Source organism: Poecilia formosa, unplaced genomic scaffold, assembly GCF_000485575.1.
Source record: "Poecilia formosa unplaced genomic scaffold, Poecilia_formosa-5.1.2 Scaffold33, whole genome shotgun sequence".
In the NCBI taxonomy this organism is placed as follows: Eukaryota; Metazoa; Chordata; class Actinopteri; order Cyprinodontiformes; family Poeciliidae; genus Poecilia; species Poecilia formosa.
The window spans coordinates 2,495,814-2,517,970 of record NW_006799972.1 but is presented as its reverse complement, the minus strand read 5'-3'; the positions used below and the strand labels follow the sequence as shown (position 1 = coordinate 2,517,970).

Below are 22,157 nucleotides of genomic sequence, written 5' to 3'. Positions count from 1 at the left end.
TGTGTGTGTGTGTGTGTGTGTGTGCAATTTAGCAAGCTCATTTTTAAGGGTGAGGGCATCTTTTCTTAAGATACATGCAAAAGTAGAGGTTCAATGGAGGACTGAAACTGAAGAAGGGGGACAGTAAGAGATCTGTGGAAGTGGCATGTACTTTGCCCCTTCTACGCACACGCACCCACACACACACACACACACACACACACCAAAACGGTACAACAGGAAGAGCCTGCAAGCAGAGGGAGGAAGAGCTTATATTTATTCTATCAATGGAAGGAGGAAGAGCCTTCCACATTTCAACCCATCCCATGGCAAACACTTACACACGTACACACACACACAAAATCACCATACTCTAAAACAAAAAGAAGCCAGGGCCCGTCCTTGCTTTCCCTGGTTTAGATAAGCTGCAGCTTTAGTATTTGTTTGTTTGCAATGGCACACTTGCATCACTGAACCTCTGACGAGCGCACTCCAAAGAGAGCACTTTGTTTCTCTAGCTCTGTGTAACAAGGCAGAACTGTGATGTGCCCTTTCAAAAACGCTCCCTTTGTAGTGTGCGGGGAAGTGGAGGAATGTCAGGAATCTACCCAGAGGACCCAACAGATGCCGGTTTAACTAAAAGATAACATGAATGAGGAGCTAACCTGAGGATTAAGTTGTCTAGCTAGTTTTGTATTCTTCTAGACCTGTTCACCATTTGCTCTGTGGTCATTGATAACTTTATGTGATAACCTTACACACAAAAGCTATGTGGGACATACTAAGAGTGCTTAGTATGAGCTTGAGAGGGATCTTTTAAAACACTGTTTGCCTGTCTGAGGATGGCCTGTTCAAACAGTACATAGATAGAGACAGAGGAGCTGCCGTTTCATCCCTGCTTTGGATTTTACAGTTAAGCTGTCAAACTTAATTTTCAATTGTGTGTTTTGCTAATCTCGTTAGATTTTTCTCCCATATTTTAGGGGAGAATAAACAACAACAACATGAAATTGAATACTCTAAGAGTGTCCTCAAATTGTCAGTTAATTATTTGCTTTATTAAGGAAATTAGTCTGCTTTCACTTTCAGATTCAAGAGCTCAGCATGCTCATGTGAGTTATGGCAAAATGGTTCAGTTTGTGTATATTTATGATTTAATCTTTCTATGGTGGGTCATAATGCTTTAACATTCCTGTTTGTAACTTTTGCTTGACTCACTGTCCCAGGTTTAGCATTACGGTGCAGTTTACATCTAAAAGCTAACACTTCTGGACCGTTGGATGAATATGAATGTTTCTTTTGTTTCAATGCACGTTCCTGATAAATTATTTATTTTTCACTCATCACTGTTTCTCCCTGTTAGATGTTGAAGCCTGAGCAGGTGTATGGGGGAGGAGGGGCAGCACTTCCTGGTTAAATGGCTGTTTGACGTCACTGATTGCATCACTGGGTTCTATCAAAGGGAGGGTTTTCATTTTTTTTAATATTGCTTTTTATTTTTACAGCAACCTTTTGAGTTGCCCTGTATTGAATGTTTTATTTTGCAAACCCTTTAGTGAAGTAGGTGAGATTGTAAATTAGATTAATAATCTTATTCCTGTTTCTCTGTTTAGATTTGGTTATTTGGTTTGACCTGTTCCATTATGGTCTGGTCTAATGAAGTGCAGGTTTATTGTCGGTTTGGTATAAGACCAGTACGATTTCAGATGCTGGAGATGAATGTCAGAGCCTAAATAAAGTCAAACAATAAAATTCACGAGGAGAACCTGCAACTGGTGGCTGATGCAGTTTTTTTGTTGTTTTTCACCTGTTTTAACCATTTGACTACCTCACATGAGTAAATCAGCAGGGGATTAAATACTGTTGCTATTCATTTATTGCTGGAATATCTAAGTTATCTAAGTATCAGTTGTGTGAATACTCTAGCAGTGGCGAACATGTGTTGCACATAAGGCATATAAAAGTTTTTTTTTACATTTCTCAAAGATCCATGGCAACCTAACCTATCTGGTTATCTAACAGCAAATCCCATAGAATTAAACGCATAGGAGGGTAATAATGAAACATTACGCACCCGAGGAACCGTTTCCTCCTATGCCATCGAAGCACAAGAAACATATGCAACTCTGTAATGGGGTATTACTTAGCAGCACAGCTCAGAGGGTGCAGCTCTGCAGGATGATGCATGCGTCTGGCGTGCACACAGCCTAAACACAGCAGCTGAGATAAGCATAAAAAGATTTGCAGGCAATAAAGTTCACTAACAGCCTGGGAACAAATAAAAACAAAGCTTTTACCAGTGGCCCTGGGGTGTGCGCGCGCGTGTGTGTTAAATGGAGGGGATGAAAGAGCTGGCGGTCAAGAGCACCAATGGCTTTACCAGATACATTGCATAGCGACACGATGTAGTGCTGCTTATGTGTCGCTACACCCCGGTCCTCATTGTCAAGAGACAGGTTCACCTTGCAGCGCAGCTTTTGGCATCCAGTCAAGAGTGGCATCGAGTTCAGGTCAGAGAGCAGACAAGGACTATAAATAAATCTGCGTTCAGACAGAATCACAGACTCAAGAGAGCCGACGAGCATCATTATAGCTTCATTATACAAGACAGAGAATAAAGATAGTATACGGGCTGAGGTGAGGCAACATTTCAAGGGACATAACAGCTGCTGTGCCACACTGGAACGAAAAGAGTTTCTCTTAAAGGAAAAGAAAAAAAAAAAAAAGACTCGGGCAGATCTGATGGGTGTGGAGACAGAACGAAACCACACATGTGCTGTATCATGCACATATGTAAAGCTTTCACATGTCAGCACGCACAAATAAACACAAATGAGAAAGAAAGCAAGATGTCCGGTGCAGCTCGAGGGCAGAGAGAAGAAAAAAGAAAAAAGAAAAAAGAAAGAAGAAAAGAGTGATTGTGTTTGTGAGTTGGATGAGTAAGTCCAGACTCCATAACAGATGCGTCAGGCTTGATCCTCTCAGCATAAACACTTTTTTTTTTTTTCAGCTTATGAAAAACCTAAGAAGAAACACAAACGTATCGATTGTGTTTCTAATCTTAATAATTTACAAGCGGTCAAACCAAAACTAAATCCTATCAACCTGTTCATGCAATTAACAAATAGACAACAGTCAATAGGAAGGAATTGACTGTCCTGACCTTATCAGAGTGATAAGGTCAGGAAGGGAAGTGGTGTGTGTCTCCAGGGACTCGGTCAAAGAGGGCATCTAAAGCTAGAGCTGATCCAGACTTACATGCTACAGCCAGAGGACCCTGAAAGGTCAAAGGTAAAAGTAACGACTGCAGCAAAGACAAGCTTGGTATGTTGCAAAATGCAAATGATGTTTCCTCAAGTTGATCATTCAACTGGTGAGGACACACACGTAGAAAAGGCAATGGGCTCAAATATCATTTCCACAAAAACAAAATCATGAGCTTTTGGAAACAAGCTGAATACCAGATATATGTGAAGTATCTTTTGATTCAACTGACAAAAAAAAGCTGAATTTCTTTAACCAACAAATGTGAGGTGGAACAGATTCTACATGTGAATGAGTGGCTACAATCTGAGAGGATTTAAGGACAAACTCAACGAACACCGTGCGCTAAAAACGTGCAGAATCTTTCATGTTTGGGGAAGGATCAAGTCGTCTGATGCACCGTCCAGTCGGGTGTTTCGGACAGCCTTGCAATTCCTATTTTTGTCAAGATCAACCACTGACAACATATTATCATGAGAGGGTCATACTATGAAAAAGTTAAACTAAAAATATTTAACCTTTGCACAATTCTGCCAGCAAATCATCCAGATCTAAAGACTCAGACAGTACAAAGCAGTAAGTCCAGAGCGAAACTTAGTGGAAAAACTCTGAGATTCTGCGAGATTCCTCCTTGTTTTAAAAACCTAACAAGGAGGCATGAAAATTATTTCACACAAGTTTCCTTTATTACAGCTGGGAGTGGGTTTTACAACATGGCAGCGATTAGAAATGCAGTCTGAATGGGCTGCGTTTCTATAGGAACACAATGGAAGATAATCAACTGGATGTTAAAGGGAAAACTAAGCAATGGTGAAATACCAAATACGGAGCTCAACACAAGACTTCATACACTAATCAAAAACATTTTATGGATGACTTCATCTTATGAAGCATTTATCAGAAAATATGAATTAGTTCACTTCGGGGCTGTGAATTTAACTCAACCATAACTTTGTCTCTGCGAACTGAATATTCACCTTGTTCTTTTAAACAATAACCCCACCTTCTCATGGCATCTTCTCAGAGCAGAGACACCTGTCAGCATTGCCTTAGAAATACTTGTTTTGGTTATATTTAGTGCTATTAAAGATTCACATAGAGAATCTGGTTGTTGCAATAGAAGTTTTCTTGGTGTACACATTGTCCTGAGTAAAACTTGTGTGTATCATAAACAGTCCTTCACTCCAAATAGACTATAAGACAGAGCACACACTTTATAACAACTATCAAAGAGCTGTTTACACAAGAGCCAGTTTCATTTTTATATAAAAGCCAACATAAGAACAACTGTAGCAACATAGCAACCTGGAGGGCAGCAGAAAAAAAAAACAAAAATAACAGCAAAAGCATCTCCATGGGGGGTATGAGGACATTATGCCAAAGGAGCGGTGGTGATGTTAAGGGGTGGTGGGTGGAAAAGGTGGGAGGGAAGAGGAAAGAGAGAGGGGAGGGAGAGGAAGAAAAACAGGTCCCACAGAGCTACCGTGCAGGCGCCAGTAAAGACAGCAAGGGTGGAAGAGAGGGGAGGAGGAGAAAGACCCTGGTGAAACTCTCAACAGATGCGTGAAGCCCTTGTCAGCATTCCTGCTAGGTAACGCAAGGTCAGGAGCAAGCAGGAAGACAATATGAGGACTATTTGGGCTCCCTGAGCGCCAGATGTGTTTTAATAAGACGGCTGCCCTCCCAGCTAATAAGGTCAGCCTCTGGCTCCAGCCAGACGAGCAAACAAGTAGACTTTTGGCAGGAATTCAGTTCCAGCTTGGCACAGCCTCCCTCCCTGCTTCCTGCCTCACTCTCTTCCCCTCTCCGTCTCCCTCTCTCTCTCATTTGGCTCACACACACACACACACGCTCAGAGAGATCGATGGAAGCCGACTCTTTCAGTGCGTATGACTCATGCCGTCTCATAGGGCCGCCTTTTATTAGACACTTCCCTTTTTTTCCTGCAAGGGGAGAGGGAGAACTGGTGCCTAAAACTGAAAAGCCTTTGAGAACATCTGTGCTTGGATTGTGCACGGACACGCACACACGCGCTCGCTCGCTTCCAGACGCGTGCGCGTACGCAGACAAGCAGAAACGCACAATCTGTAAGGATTTGACCCGATAAGCAGCTTTTATTGACCACCTTTCACCGCTGATTACTGAGAAGCAACCGTTTGGTGATGGGAGATAAGGAACGAAAAACTAAAATTAGTTTGAAAAATAAACAGTGAGCCAATAAATCTGACTCCTCCGGTGGGGAAAATAAAGAAGTAGCACTGGCGCCGGAAACATTGGCTGGCTTCACGCTGAAAGGGAGAAAGACGAGGAGAAGAATAAGGAGGTGGAGGAGGAAGATTTGGAGTTGACAGTAAGAATGAAACGAGACAAGAAAAAAGATTGGGGATCAAGACCGGGAACAAAATGTTCTGTCTACTTGGGTGGAGGTGTCTCCTGCGCTTTTTAAATTGGGTACAAAGTAAAAATTACTTTAATCAGATGCTCGCTGAAAGAAAGAATGATTTTTTTTTTATGTTGTGCCTTATCCTGGAAGCCTACACTAAGAGTACGGTGGGTCTGGTTTTCCTATGATGTCGAATCATATTTCCTCGACAAAACGGATGAAGTGAGACGTTCACTTGAACTCATAAATACATAGTTCCGAAAATTTTAATAACTTCGTTAATTATTCCATTACATAACAGTAGTTTGCTTTGTTGTTTTTTTTGCCTTTTTTTGATGTGATCCTAGGAACAGGCAGAAGAAAAATACCTTGAGAGTGGTGCCCTGGTATCATTTAGAAAGTTTGTTTTTACCGTGATTAACCTGCATCCAGCTTCATCCATCCTCCTTTCAACCCTGATCAGCTCTCCTGTCCCTGCAGCAGGAAAATAATCCCCAGAGCATGAGGCTGCCACCGCTATGTTTGACGGAGGGGATGGTGTGGTCACGCTGAGTGGCAGAGTAAATTTTCTGACACAAATAAGGCTTTGCGCATGTTTGCAAAACTGTCTGGACGGCTTACGGCTTTCTTTCAGCGATTACCTTTTTACCACTCTTTCACAAAGGGCAGATTTGGAGAGTGAAGAACTGATAGTTGTCATGTTGACAGATTCTTCACCCATGCAGCTCCTCTAGAGTTACCATGGGCCTCTTGGCTGCTTCTTAATTAATGTTCGCCTTGGTTGTGCTCTCAGGTTGGAGGAAGGACATGTCTTGTTATGTTTGCATCCTTTTTCCATGTTCAGATGACGAATTGAAGAGTGCCCCACAGCTTGTTGTATTATAACCTAACAGTTTTAATCTTCTTGACGGCTTTATTGCTGACCTGTCTGCTGTGTCCCTTGGTCTACATGACAATGTTTGTTCATTAACAACAGAACAAATCATACAACGGCTGCATGGAGACACTGTGATAAACCCGGTTGAATTCTGGCAATATTTTGTTGCAGTTCAATTTATTTAAGGTTACTAGATCAAATAAGCTAATAATTATTAGATTGCATAGATTCAAACAACTCAACTTTTAAAATTTTTACTTATAAAAAAAAAATGAAATGGCGGCGAGAGAGGGCGCAAAGAATAAGGATGAAAAGTGAGTCAATTGGTTGTTTAAAGCAGGATTTTCTGTCACAAAGTCACCTTCAGGTGATACTGGTGGAAAATTGTATAGCAAGATGAATCATTTATCTTCACAATAAGAGTACACACACACACACAACAATAAAAGCTATTCCATGTAGCACTAGTCAGAATGCTCTCAGATAAGAATAAAACTTCTGTCTTTCTCTCTTTCCTCAGTCTCCAATCCATTGAGGTTAAGCTGACGTCATCCACGGCCTCACACAATTTCACCCCATCAAACACAGAGCCTCTCCTAGTGGTGCCTGCAGTTCTCAAATATTTATCTTAGGACCAAGCTACGCAATACCACACACACAGGAATTCTGCCCCTCTCTCCCCACACGGCCCTCACTCTCAACTATAACTCCTTTTGACACACACCAGGTGTACACATGGTCAGTCGGCGGAAATGGACTTCTCCTTCTATTGATTCTACACACTTTGTCCAAACTAGTGTTTAATATTGTAATGGATGTGGATATTTTCAACTTGGCAATCCGGACCAAAACATATCAGGCAAATCCTAACTCTTTGTTTACTGTGGTGTTTTATGATAGAGCCAAAAAAAAAAAAAAACATTTTCCCTGGTCCTTTTGGACTTAAAACCTCCAAATCATCATAGGTTATAAGATATATCGTGACGGCATCATGACATGAGTCCTTTCCTGTGTTCCCACATTTGTTAGTCATTTTGGTCTATTTGTCTGGGAGTGCTGGACATTCGATTGGTCAGAAAGCCGTCATCAATCATAGGGATCTTCCGTAAACCTTCCTGCTGCACACAGGGAACATTTGGTTGGGTGTAATTTGAGATGACCTCATCGCAGCAGGCTTGAGGCTACGAGGTCAGCAGGCCTTATCATTCAGCAGCAGACTCGGTTTCTGCTCTGCTCGCCAAAATGTGCACAAACGCACACACACGCGCGCGCGTACACGCAAACACACACGAATATGGCTGCGTTCCCATGGTTGCAACAGGTCTACTGCTTGATGTATAGCAGCTTGTAAAGCGGAGCCGTCAGTCAACTTTAACAACCTATCACAGAGATCCAGCAGCACCATAGCCATGCTTGCAGCCTCGGACCAGTGACCGGCTCGGCAACACTCAATAAAAGCAACTCAGACTGCCTGCATAAAGCTGACTCAGCCAAGAGCAGGAAAACAACGTAGAGAGACACCTTTGATCTATTCTGACAGATCCTCCAGGAGGCTCCATCCGTCAAAACCTTCTTGTGTGTGTGTGCGGGTGTGTGTGTGGATACGTTGCACTGTCTCTCTCAGACAATCACAAGCATATGCAGCAACTTTGAACAACTCTGGCACCTGTGGATCTGTACGGAGTGGGAGCCCATCCAAGGCCAGCTATCGGTCCAAGCCCGCACACACATGTTCCACATTGAGTGGAAGTCAAACAGCATCTGATCAGAGCTCAGCCAGCGTCAGTCTGTCTGAGGCTTCTAGTCTGTAGAACATTTTTCGCTTACTACTCTCCTCGGGTGGGGGGGGAGGGAAACCAGCAGGTGGACGACAAATGGCACCGAGGAACCCCACCTGGTCCAGACCAAAAAGAGTAGAGCTGTCACACACGCATGGCGGCAAGGAAAGGAGTTAATATGTGAAATTGTTTTTGTTCCCACAGACACAACCATGTTCTTGGCACCAACACACAACGTAATTCATCTAAATAACCTTGGATTGGGATGACACAATCGCTTCGGTTGTTACAAAGTAAATCCATTAGAGGCTCAGCTGCTTACAATACTGTTGACCCAGGCATGAAACTTATAAAAAGGATAACAATAGAATGTAAATTACCATTAACTTTCATATTGTTAGGCAAAATCCCAATGAATACACTGACGTTTGTGGTTTAACATGATGAATGTGAAAACAATTAGGGGATCTAAATGTATGTAAGAAAAATATATAACAAATAAAATTATCTTAGAGCCTTCATGCAGTTTCTTGAAGGACTTTAGAGGGGAATGTTTTGTTGGGTCTCTCTAATGAAGCTACAATGCTGATCTTAAGGCATAAGCTGCTGTACGCCATGTGACTGCAATGAGTGAACACGAGCGCACTTAATGCAATGAGTCTGGGAGAGCAACATATGGGTCAACCAACTGTAACCTCGACCGATAAATATTCATTAGCAGGCAGCTAAGCTACCTGACCTGTGACCCGCTCACTTCCTCTGCATTGAGGCCATTGAGCAGGAGAGCAGAAGCCGGATAGATTGTCCCCTTCACCTGTCTCCTCTTGTGCAGCGAACAGCACCCAAACATCACAACAATACTTGTTTTGTTGTTTTCATTGAAGAAAAGAGCAAGCTGGGGTTTAGTTGAAGAATTTACAGACATTAAATATGTTTCATTAATTGGCTAAAGCAACAGCAAAAAGTTATCAAGATACTGAAACTGTTTTCATCTCTCTCATGCTACATTCAGACATATATGTGTTCATTTATTAATTTTTTTAGGGGATTTAAGTGAACCAGTTATAAAATTTTGACAAAAACATTTTTGAGAACAAAAGGTATTTTTTTTTCCACATGCTGTTTTAGTTGTTTGTCTTAAACTTTAAAAGTACACAAAAATCATGGTCCTATTCATTGCCACAGTTAAATATAAGGAGAAGCTGTTTCCTAAATGTTTAGCAAATGGGCTCTTTGAAAATAAAATATCATGATTGAACATAATGGTAACCGATCACACATGTGTTTATTATGCTGTTATTTTCACAGCAGCAGTTCAGACTTTTGTAGTCAGAGACTGTAGTTAGACTTATACAGATAAGTCTAACTAGTCGGAGTTCTTTTCCAAAATGCAAAAACTTGTGTGTTTAGTTGCCATTTTTGTCATAAAAAGTTCTTCATGTCTGCAATTGTTGCTTTTGGCATCACTGTATCCTAATTACTACAAAAAAAAAACCCACATCTCTCCTCCCTCCTGAGAGCAATAATATTTAGAGATCTCCTGGTATGCCTACTACTTTCACACAAGCAAATAATTTCCTCTCACTTCCTCAAAAGTCTTAATACTTTTCCATGTCAGCGATATGAAACCGGTAATAGATAAATACAAGCATAAAGTCGACACTGGAACAGAGAAACTTGCAAATGAAATGAGCAGCTTAAGCATTTTACTGCTACGCCACTTAAACAATTACGACTCAACGTCAAATTGAGTTGAAAAAATTTTCTCTAAATGTTTTAGAGGAAATTCTGAACTGCGCCAAAGCACAATGGTCTCGACAGGCCCCACAATTAGTCATACATTACGTTGGACATGAGAAGTCATTACTCACAGAAAACCACGCGAGGACGTCACCTCGTTCAATGGTCTTTGTGTGTGTATGATTTGATGCTCCACGTATCAGCGTTTTCATGCCTCCCGCTTAGTTAAATGTAAGCATAACTTAAACAGAAACAGGAAGCATCCGCCAAAAACAGGTCTTTTAGAAATAATCAGAAGGAAAAGAACTGTGCTGAAGTATTGTGTACAGGTGTGTGAAGATAAAAGCACAAAAAAATACTGACAACAAAGCAGTACTAAAGACAAACAACTACAAGCTCTTAAATCCATGCACAACACAAAGTTTGTTACTTTGTGTTGTAACATTTAAGGCTTACAAAACAATAAATAAAGCACAGAAGCATTAAAGATGCTGCAAATGTTTTTGGCACGCCTGGCAAAGATTTGGAAAAAAAAAGCTCTGTCATTTTTAATTGCAGTTTTCTGGAAAGTTTTGCTGTGAAAACTGTAGAAAATCCAACCTTAGCATTTGACATGGTTGGAAGATAAAGAGAGAGGAATCTTTTTCGCACAGTTCCTCTTCCTCCAAGGTGACAAACATCATTTCCTACGGGTCAGTGTCCTGGATCTTTAAGATATTTACCAACACACCTGAACCAAAAGGCTGGATCACCTCCTCAGCGTGCTGCTGTGTTAGATTAAAGTGTGTTGAAGGTAATAGAAGGACAAAAAAAAAGCTTCTTCTTAACATTCCCCTCTCAAACTTATCAACAAGCAAATGGACGAATTTACAACGTGCTTCTCCACAAACATCTATTCACCACCACATGTTCTTCTTTCTGCTTTGATGTCCGCTTCTTCAATGGACTGAGTCACACTGACCTTTTTCTTACGTTGCTCGACTCCGTTTGCAAGATGAATATATGAAGACGGGGAAAAGACAAGTGAAGGACACGAGGGAGATTAGGAGAGATAAGTGGAGTTGATGTGTGGAGGAAGAGGTCGGGAGTTATCACATGGTTGACCTGAGGTGATGTGACAGGAACTGTCATCACCTTCTTCGACACAGAGCCTGGGTCGTCTGCACAGGAGAGGAAAAAAGGGGCAGTGCAGGCAAATCAAAGTCCAACTAGATCTTATTTTAGAAGTCATCTACTGTAAGCTTGCGGACGACTGTTCATGCGTTGATCTGTTGCTGTTTATGCTCAGGAGATCCATCTTTAATCTTGTGTGGGAGGCTAAGTGTCGGTCATATGGTTGTGCTCACAGGACCCCTGCAGAACGGACGCGTCCTCAGTCTTCAGTGCCCCCCTCCTGAGGTGTGAGATCATGTCTGCACCAGAGATGTTGCCAACAGCAGAACAGAGAAGCAAGCGAAAAAAGAAAAGAAAAAAAAAAACAGTGTGTGTGCGAGTGTGTGTGTGCAAGTGGAGGAGAGTGTGCATATGTATGAAGGCATGTGTGTCGAGCAGATGGGAGGAAAGAGAAATTAGAGAGGGGTAAAAGGAGAGTAGCGACAGAAAGTCTGCAAGAGCATGTGTGTGTGTGAGTGTGTCTGTGTGTGTGCTGGACTGTGGGGGCTGTGGAAGGGTTCGGGGGAGGCTGAGGAGAGAGAGAGAGAGAGAAAAAGAGAGGTGGGGGGGGAAGGAGCAGTGTGGTTAGGCATCCAGAGTCAGTGAACATTTTTCTGGCAAGCCTCCTCCATGCTCCTGGCTGCTTGCCCGGCTCTGAAGCAAACTTAAACAAACTCCTGTTGCAGCCATCTGCTGGGCCCGCGGGATAAATCACAGCACTGCTCCGCTCTGTGTACAGCTCAGCCGCACCACTATCAGGTTACTGTGTTAGCGGCCTCACACATACACACACGCACTCACTGTTAGGCATGCAGGAACACATTACAGTCCTCCATCTCATCCACACACACACACACACACACACACACACACACACACACACACACACACACACACACACACACACACACGCGCACACACACACGCCGAACTATGCGTCAGCCTGGAGCCAGGGCCTGCCATGGGGCTCACACCACCAGGAGAGGGCCAGCAACATGTGGCCCCACTAATACCACAGGGGGAGATGAAGATGAGGAGCAAGATGAGAGGAGAGCGGGATAAAAAGAGGGGGAAGGGGGGAGGTGGGAAAAGGAGAAGAAAGTGATGTGGTGGGGGAGACAAGGAGAGAGGTGACACAGCTGGGAAGATAAGAAAGAATGAAAAAGTGGAGAGAAAGAGAAGAAGACCTCTGACACTTCTGCTTGAGCCAAGTGCTATTTTTACAACCCCCTGGAGACGAGAGGAATATAAAAACATCGAGGACCCCTCTGTGCCCGTGGACTCTCATAACAACTTAATCATTTTATGCTCCGGCTCAGGGGTCCTCAAGTCCAGAGCCGAAGGGCTGGCGCACGGCAGCGTTCAGATGGCTCTCCGCCTCGACGCACCTGAGTCGAATAACGAGGTCATTAGCAGGACTCTGGAGAACTTGTCTGCATACCGAGGAGGTAAATCAGCCATTTGACTTGGGTATGTTGGACACATCTAAAAGCGTCTCCCTATGGGCCTGGATTTGAGGACCCCTGCTCTAGATTTCTATCACTTAGATAATCGTTTGGTGTTGCACCGTGAAGCTAATTCTACAATACAGAACTGTTTTGAGATCGCTCGGGCCATTCGAACCTACACTAGAGTCTTCACGTCAACCGTAGCTAACGCATTGTACACAACCCAAGCCTATGTCGGGAAATGGCACTGACTGAGCTCGCTAGCAAGACTCGCAGCGTCGGACTGCGTCTACGTCTGCTTTCAATAAGTTGTAAACATCAGCAGTCATGGTGAATGACCAGCTGAAATCTATATTAATAACATGTCAGCGCAGCAGATGGCACACTTGAAAGGGATAGCATGGAAAAAGCACAGAATAAGTTATGAGTAATGGAATCCATGGGATCTATCTGCAGCACATAAACTGTATCAGTTTATTTGTGACTCATGGCATGGTCATGTCTTTGTACCCTTGGAAACTATTTCAAAAGTCTCATTGTCCCTGTACGTGTTCAGAGGTTAGTCACCCAGGCCATAAAACCGAGGAAACAGGATCGACATGACCAAAAGACAAATGTTAAAAACCCTGGCAATACCTCCTCAAAGTCTAAGCCAGTCACTCCAATTTGGATGTTTTGTGTATTAGTGCAAAGCCCACATAATGCTAAATGAGTCAGAGTAACTATATCGTCTGCATTCTTCCAGAGTCATCAGAGTCTCCAGTGTCATGTGAGGGTCCCTACAAAGCTAAGCTCCCCTTCTGTCTCAGTCCTCCCAGCTGTCCTGGGGCTGGCAGGACAAGCTGAGTATGCGAGAGACCAGGTGGCGAGGGGGGACGGCTGGGGGTGTGCGGAGGTCAGGGCCAATGCTTGGGGATGATTACAGACAGAGGAAGAAATCCAAGAAGGGAACGTCTTCTTCTGCCAAAATAAGCTCCCGGAAGATCATCGGCAGTGCTCATCTCCTGCTCCTCTTTGGTTGGAGGACAGAAAGAGGTGAAGAGATCAGGCAAATGGCTGGTGAGAGCTGGTGGTTCTGCTGTATATTTAGTCTTTGGCCTCCAGTTGGACTGACACCAGAGTCGGGGAGAGCAGAGGCAAGCACAGGAGGGCAGGAGCACGACACAAGAGCAAAGCGGAATGAAGTAAATAATGTGTTAAAGTAGCTAAAGAACGAAAACCCACGTTCACGAAAACCTGCAGCCACATTTGGGGGAGGGGCTACAAAGAGCACGACTAATGAAAAGCGCTTAATCGCAATGAAAAATGAAGCCAAGCGCAGAAATTACATGCTAAATGCCTGGTTAAGAAAATAGGTCTGCTGCTGGCTACTGTGCAGCTACATCTTCTGCTCGGGTCCAGATGCAGAACCACACATACTCACAGAGCACACACATGTGCAGCTGTGGCACAACGCAGCTGCGTTTCCCAGAGAGCCAGAGAGAGGAGAGAGAGAGAGAGAGAGAGAGCAGACACCTGCCAGTGCTCTAACCACCTGGCAGATAGCACGTGCAAAAAAAAAAATACTCATGCACAGCACATACATGCATGCAGCTGTTCTTAATGACAATAATAGCAGAGGTTACACTGTTTTTATGTATGCGTATTTGAGTGCAAGTCTGCAAATATGCATTTACAGGACAATGTGCAAAGTGTGTGTTAAGGCCAGATGGGAGCTGGCAGGGGGAAGGCTGAGCTGTTGTTGTTGTATTACCCTCTGTTCTCTATAATTGCCACAGTGAACCTGGGTTTACTACTGTTGAGTAAAGAGTACAGGAAAGTACGGAAGCAGCTTTTACAGCATAACCGTGCTATGATACTACCGCATTGTGCCTCGGTGCACGATGGCAGTGTAATGGTATAATGCAGGGCAGATGTACAGCATGGGAATTGTGCATATATGGGGGAAAGTAGAACATAGGCCTCTGCACAGGCTTGAAAATGCTTCTAAAAGCTTTTTTTTTTTTTTGCTTGGAATAAAATGAAATAACTAAAAATCATTCATTTATTCTGTATCACCATGTCTGTCTGGATCAGTAAATTCCATAGAAATGCTCTTGTCCATTTTTCCCAATGAATAGATGTAGATGAGGAAAAGAGAAGTGAAGCACACGATAGATTAGGAGAGAAAAGTGGAGTCGCTGTGTGGAGGAAGAGGTCAGGAGTTATCACATGGTTGACCAGAGATGATACATTTGTTAATATCTAAAAAGATTCAAGCATTTAATGATTGGATACTCATCCACAACTCACATGAAAATGGTAAGTGGTTTTCAATCTTTTTTAAGAAAAAGTAGAAACACCTTTCTTTTGCTAAGACTATGCTAAGATGGTGGCGAGTTTGCCTCGCCACCATCTTTGTGCATTTACTAAACAGACTGAAAGAACTGAACAAAGCTTCCCATTTGTATATTGGTTAGTACTCTTAAACAAAATTAATATTAGCCAAATTAATATGATTTAATCTAAACTACTGCTGTTTTTGTTTTCTTATTTTCCACCTCCACCTTTTTCTCTCTCCCTCCTTGTTTTCCCTCTCTCTTCATTTCACCTTCCCACCAGGTGAGATCCACTCCAAACTGTGCAAAGTGCGCAGGTTCTATGCTAAGCTTCACCTCTAAGCTAACTTCTTTGAGTTTTCCAACAAACAAGATCACCAGCCTTCTTGAGTGCAATCTTCAGTTTGTTCCAAAGTTCAAATTGCAGAAACTCATCGTTCTTCTATGCAGCCCAAACGGTTCGACTCACTGCACAGCAACTTCTTCGACTTTGCAGTGTCCCTGCAGGGCTTTTAACAAACATAAAATGTGACTTATGACTTTCTTTTTGCTAATAAAGATCAGATTCAGAGTGTAAATAGCTCTCTGTTGCCTCTTAGGTTTATTCACTCCCCTGTTCCCAGTCTGTCAGTTTAAATAGACAAACACGTCTTGGTAACTTTGCAGTTATTCTACACGGTGATAGTTTGATAAGTGCTCCAAGAAATGTTCAAAGCTTGGAGTATTCTTATTTACCCAGACTCTCCCTTAAACGTTTGTACCACTTTATCTCTGATTATAATGCTCTGAACAGCTGGAGATGAAATGATACAAATATAGAACCTGTTTACTAATTACATAGTTCTGAATGGAGATAGTTGCACTACTGTTCATTTAGGAGTTACATAAATATGAACATGTGAAAACTGTCGGGGGTTTTTTCACTTCATAGTTATGCATACTTTGTCTTGATCCAATGAAATATAAGTTTGTGGTTATAATGTGAAAAAGTTCAAGGGGTTTCAATACTTTTGCAGTACAAACAAATCTTTACAAACTACTTTGTTTGTCTAGCATTGCGTAAAACTGGCAGATTTCAGTCTTCCTCCATCCACCTTTATGTGCCGTGTTAATTTGTAACTTTAAGAGCATTGCCGTTCTTATTTTTTTTTGTTTGTTTGTTTTAGAGGTTTGTATCAGCTCTGCTGGCCTTTATTTGAGAGTGGTCAGACAGGAAAGTGGGTAATGAGAGAGGGACAGACATGTGGCAAAGGTCACCGGGTCAAGACTCAAACCTGTGATGGCCACATTGGGGACTGCCCATACATGCCATGTATGCCCCACAGCAGCCCCTGAGCGTTGCCATTTTTAATCAACCTTAGCCCGCCCATTGCCTTCCTTTGTATTCTGCTTGATTAAAATCTTGTTCACAGACAGTCGGAGCTTTTTCCCCATTTAAAACTTTGCCTCTTCTAGATTTCTACTGGGCCAATCTGGATAGAAAAAGTTGTGAGCAATGACCACAATTTTCTGCGCCGTTTTATTATTGTAGTCTGCCTGTAGTTTTAGCAATGGCAGTGGAGGAGGTGAACGAAGCTGTTCAGTCTGAATGTCCAAACATTAAATTAACATTAACAGCCGCTTCGTTCAGCTCGGCTCTTCTTTCCTTTCAGTGGAGGCTGGTTGCTCGCAGCATACAAGCAATTTCTGGCATTCGACTGGCGTATTACATACATCGTGGGCAATTGGGTAAAATTTTAAACCTCAACAAAGTTCACGCCTCCAGGAAGAAATTGTTTCTCAATAGCCAAGAGCCCAAACCCTTTGCTTGAAGTAAACAGCGTAGAACAAGGGGTCAGGTTTTCACCAGGTTAACTCAACCAGGTTCCACATCCAAAACGAGGAACAAGCGAGACATTCAACAATGTGGGTCAGAACTGGCAGCCTGCTGGTTTTTGAGCGATCCGTCATCGAGAACAGAGCAGCATTGAAGCCAATCCCATGAAGAAGACAGACTTCATAGGATTTCATAAAACTTCACAATGAATTTGGAACTTAATAAGGCACTGCAATTGCTCTTTGGTTGAGGATCTGGTGCTGGGTTCGGATGATTCTGAAACGCTGAACTCAGCCTTCCCTGTAAGACTACAATTGAAGATCAGAATTTACGACTCGGCCATAAAACTCCTTTGTTTAGGCTCCAGGGAGACTGACCAATTATCAAAAATAATTGTGATTTAATGTCTCTGTAATGTTTGCAATAAAAATTTAGTTGTTATATCCAATCAGTGAATTACAAAAACAAAAAAATAAAATAAAATAAATCATATGAAAACATATACAACACAAACAGCATTTTTTTTTTCCACAGATCTTATGCCATGTATTGGCAGCTTTAAGTGTGAAAACTGTTGTGGGATAAAAACTGTTTCTTTGTCTATCTTTGTTTTTATTATTCTGAACCGTCAACTTGTTTGGAGGAGTTCAAACAGTGAGTATCCAGGGTAAGAAATGTCCTTTATTATGTGTTTTGCTTTCTTATGGAACTGTGAAAATGCGTCTCCTGCAGTGTGATCTAACTATTGATAAATGGTGGACCTTTAAGTAGCAAATAAAAGACATTAACTTCCATTTAATATGTATCAGCAGAGTAAATTTAGTGTAGTGTCTTTGTTTTTCTTTGCCCAATTAAATCATCAGTGTTCATTGTAAATACTGAGTAATACAGTCTCCTCATGCTTTTTATCTGACAAGTATAGCCTGAGTCATTCTACAGGTTCATTTCGATAGATTGTAATACAAAAATGTTAATAAAAATGAATATAGTTGAATATAGCTTAATCAAGCTATACTACGAATCAACATGTTAGACTGTAACAATCTGAAATTTAAAAAATATAACTACATGGCACTTTGCTTTACGTCTACAACCAGCGCAAACGCAGACAGGCAGGCACAGAGACCTGAATGACATTTTATTTTTATATATTACGAATGCTCCCTGTATGTGACATAACACCGGAGCAGCTATTACAAGTCCAAGAGTGCAATAGGAGTATAAAAATCATTTTTCTCTGCAACAGCAGATGATTTCATATCCATTTAACCTTTATTTAAAGAGGTTGCAAAACCAATTGATCATAAAATTCTCCTTTTCTGAAACAAAATCTCATGACGAAGCTCAATCTGTTTTCGTCTGTTTATGGACCGGATTTGTCGAAAAACCTCAACTTCCTCAGTCAATGTCAAATGTATTTTCCTTTCAAAATTAAAACCTTTTGCTCAAATCAAATTAAACACAGCCTTACCCTGGCAGCTCTCGCACAGATCACTCACCACTATAAACTTTATGTCAATTTGCACCAACAAGCAAAGGATGGCAGAAAACCTAATCACTCTTCCTCTCTCCTAAATATTTACCAACATCAGCTGCCTGCCAGGAAATGTTCATTTAGTGACAATGAACACTTTATTTCTTTTGTGTTTAGTCGCATTTTAACTTCACTGTAAACTTCTTGGAAAGATTGCAATTTAAGCTTCAGTCGAGAGCGAAACAACAGTAGGTACTGAAAAAAACGACAAAGATGCCACATTGCACAGCAACAAACTATTGAGTGGAATGCAACTTCACTTAAAGTATAGACCCTGAGGGGCATTTTTTTGGAGCAGAACCGAAGGTTTCACCTAGTTTAAAGAGCGTTGTGGTAGTTCTATGACCAGCATTATCACAGGTAGCTTCGTATAGAGGATACAGCTAAACCACCAGGCTCAGATATGACAGAAAAGACAAGAAAAGCCAGAACACCTCAGTCTCATCTGCTCTCTGGATCTGACCTCTCCATTGAGACGTGGTCAGGAATGCAGCGCAGAGTCAGACTAGCGGGAAGAGAGCGATTAAAGCTTTGAGAGCTAATCAAAACCCACCTTCAACAGCTTTCACATTAAACCCCTTTAAATCCTAGAGAATTCCCACTGAAACGCGAGGCCGTCTGTCAGACCGCGGCGCTGAGAGCGGAGCACAGCTGCAGCAACTTTATACGCTACACGCGATACAAACAGCTTTTATGAAACGCACTCACACGTGAACATCATATTCATAGCCACAACACCTTTGAATGTCCTTTCTGATACTCAGTGCTGTGTTATTAGCTTTAATGATTAATTGATGAAATAAAAAAATTCTCTCTTTTATTTTCTTCAAGCTGCAGTTTGAAGCCAATTAACCCCACAGATCCTTTTTTCCTCCTACTACTCTTCTTTTTTCCATCTTCAAATAATTAATCCTGGCAGCTTTTTATCACCCTTTCTGACATCACATCTAAATTTGTTGTATGTATTTTTTTTTATTTCGCTTCTCCTGCCGTTCTGGCAGCATCATAAGGGGATCAACGTGTTTTTTGGGAAATGATAAAATACATTCTTTAAATGATGTAGACTAAATATCAGTCATCCACATCAATCACACATCCTGAGAACAAATGAGTAAAATAATAAAAATAACAATTCAAGTAAAATCATAAAATAATAGAACTGTGAAATCCATAAAGTGGGTTTTTTTCTTCCGCCTGATCACACAATCATGATAATATCATTGTAATATACAAGAATAAACATTTTCCTTCCAAGTGCAAAACCTGCTTACAACATGGTGTTTCAGCCAGTTAGAAATTAAAATCCTGGACAGTTTGCTCTTAGGACTAATTTAAGAATCATCTTTGAATGTTTAACAAATAATATATTTTATTCCTTTAAAATGTTTAATTCAACAGAGCAGCATGCAACTGCTCTGTTGATATTTATCCTATTAGAAATATTAATATGCATTATTGATTTTTGAATGAAACAATTAAAGTAAACTTAAAAGAGTCTAGAGTTGGTAGCATGGCAGATGAAGACACAATTTATTCATGTTTTACAGTTTGTCTATTTAAAAGTTCCATTATGTGCATTATGTGGGATGTGGTAACGTCAAGTAGCACTAGTTTCACACTGCAATCAAGGAAAAGGATGAAAGTAATCCAAACAATCGAGGGGTGAACCAAATTATCGGCCAGCCGATTTACTGGTGCAGATTTCCTTCATTTTGGGAGATCGGTGATCGGCCGATTTTTACATGTGAAGCAGATCCTATCCTATCTAGGTCAGAAAATCAACCACTGTCCTTTGTTCTCCCGTCAGAGAGGTTTGACTGACAGACGAGCCCACCAGGTCATGCCTGCATGTTTACTGTTAATACTAACCCCACTGTTGCCAATTCAGCAACTTTCTTGCTATATTGAGCAACATTTCAGACAAAAAAAAATAAATTGGTATCGGCCAAAATCGGAATCGGCAGGTTAGATTTTTTTTTTTAAATATTGGTAATCGGCGATCGGACAGAAAACTGCAATCGGTGCACCCCTAAAACAGTCCCTTATTAATAACAATTTTCTGTATTCTGAGTAGTGTTTTGACTTATTATTGCTTTAACACATTTATACCTAAATCATTTATTTTACTATTAGAAGTTAGAACTTATATCCAAGTCTCATCACAGAACAGTTACAATACACATTTATGGACGCTTTAGTGTTTGCTTTTGCTATTTTAACATTTAACACCTTAAAAAATGTTTTTGCTAACAGAATTCTAAGAAAACCAAACATAATTTTCAGCTGAACGTGAAATGATTATAGCTATATTTTTTAACATACTAAATTAACATAGAGCAGGAAAACAAATGATAAACTGCACTGACTTATGGTTGTGTCAGTAGCTGTTAGTTTCTGTGCTACTCTTTGTATTTGATATGAACAATTGGGAAATATGATCCACTGTCTTCGAATCTCTCATTTATTCTGCGAACACATCAACCTAACTACAAGCCTCAATCAAAGTCTGAATGTGTCTTTCTTTAATAGTGTCCACCGTCATATTTTTCAAAGTTAATTCTTACGAATCTCTCGGTAAGGTACGACTCTGCAGCCGTTTGACACTTCGCCGTGCAGCCTTCAACTTGAACTCAACCGACCCAAACCCAAACCCTGGATGTGCGCGCACAGGGCACTAAAGGGAACCAGATGGGAGCTCCCCACTGACAGCTCAAACCCCAGCGATGACAGACCTTCTCCAGCCAAAAAGCATGGCACTAAAGAACGAAGCACCTGTTGCCCTGCGGCTATTTTGCAGCACCTCTTCCCAACACCACTGGCTCCTTTTTCAGCTATGAGGTCACTTGCTTACTCAGGCCAAAAATGTCCAAAGCGGTCACTTAAAACTTCCCCCTCCCCTACAGTGAAACCCCCCACAACTATTATGATCCCCATAACCCTGGCAGAATGAATAACTAGTCACAAGATCATAGCAAAAATGTATAAGTGCAAAGTCTTAATTTGGGGTGCAATAAAAATGACGGCCTGTCCAACACTTATTTAAGGAGCAGAAGGAGAACTAAGTGGACAGCTCCACACAGAAGAGTGTGAGTCTGTGAAAGCAGAGGCTGCTCTGCGTGAATGGCGTCCACAGATGTTCTTCACATGTCCGGCATGGTTAGACAGTCAGTATTTGTTTGCATGAGAGATCTGTTCATAGGGGCAGCTGGCTGTCTAAACACTCCTCATCTCTTCATTTACGCATCACCCATCCCTCACTGCCCAGGAAGGTGTGCTCAACAAAGACCCACACACACTCTTCAGCTTTGTAAATCATCTTCTGGGAAAAAAATTAAATAAAATAACAAATCAGGAATCTGTTTCGAGCTTTAATTTGTATATCTTTGAGGGAAGTTTAAAAAAAAATGTAGAAAGAAAAAGAAAATCAAGTGAATGAATGCTCTAACCTCGGAGGAAGTGTGTGCACGTACAGTTGAGTGAGCCAGCCCATCTGGAGGACTTATGAAAAAGGTTGTTTATAACTCACCAAAATGACTCTAGTTTGTCATTTAAATGAGGAAAATAAGAAAACAGCCCGAACAACTGCTGAGATGTAATGGCCTGTCGTCAAGCATGAGTTACTGCCAAACTTCTTTTGATACACACACACACACAATGTGGACACGGTACAAATTCGACCATATTTCTGAAGGATTAACTTGACCTCAACCCTTTCACCTCCTTGCAAAGAGATTTTTCAACGTTGTCACAATAAATACAATAAAAGTTAGCTCTAAACTGCATTCCTCGAAAATGCTCCTCAGTGTGCTCAAACTAAAACAAACTGTTTAGCACCAGGTGACACATACTCAGTCATGCTTGTTAAAAT

General features: G+C 41.5%; 1 protein-coding gene across 1 annotated transcript in view; it reads right to left on the bottom strand.

Moving 5' to 3' along the window:
• LOC103136608 (uncharacterized) overlaps positions 1 to 22,157 on the bottom strand; it is a 160,044-nt gene that overhangs the window by 134,653 nt on the left and 3,234 nt on the right. The window lies entirely within an intron of this gene.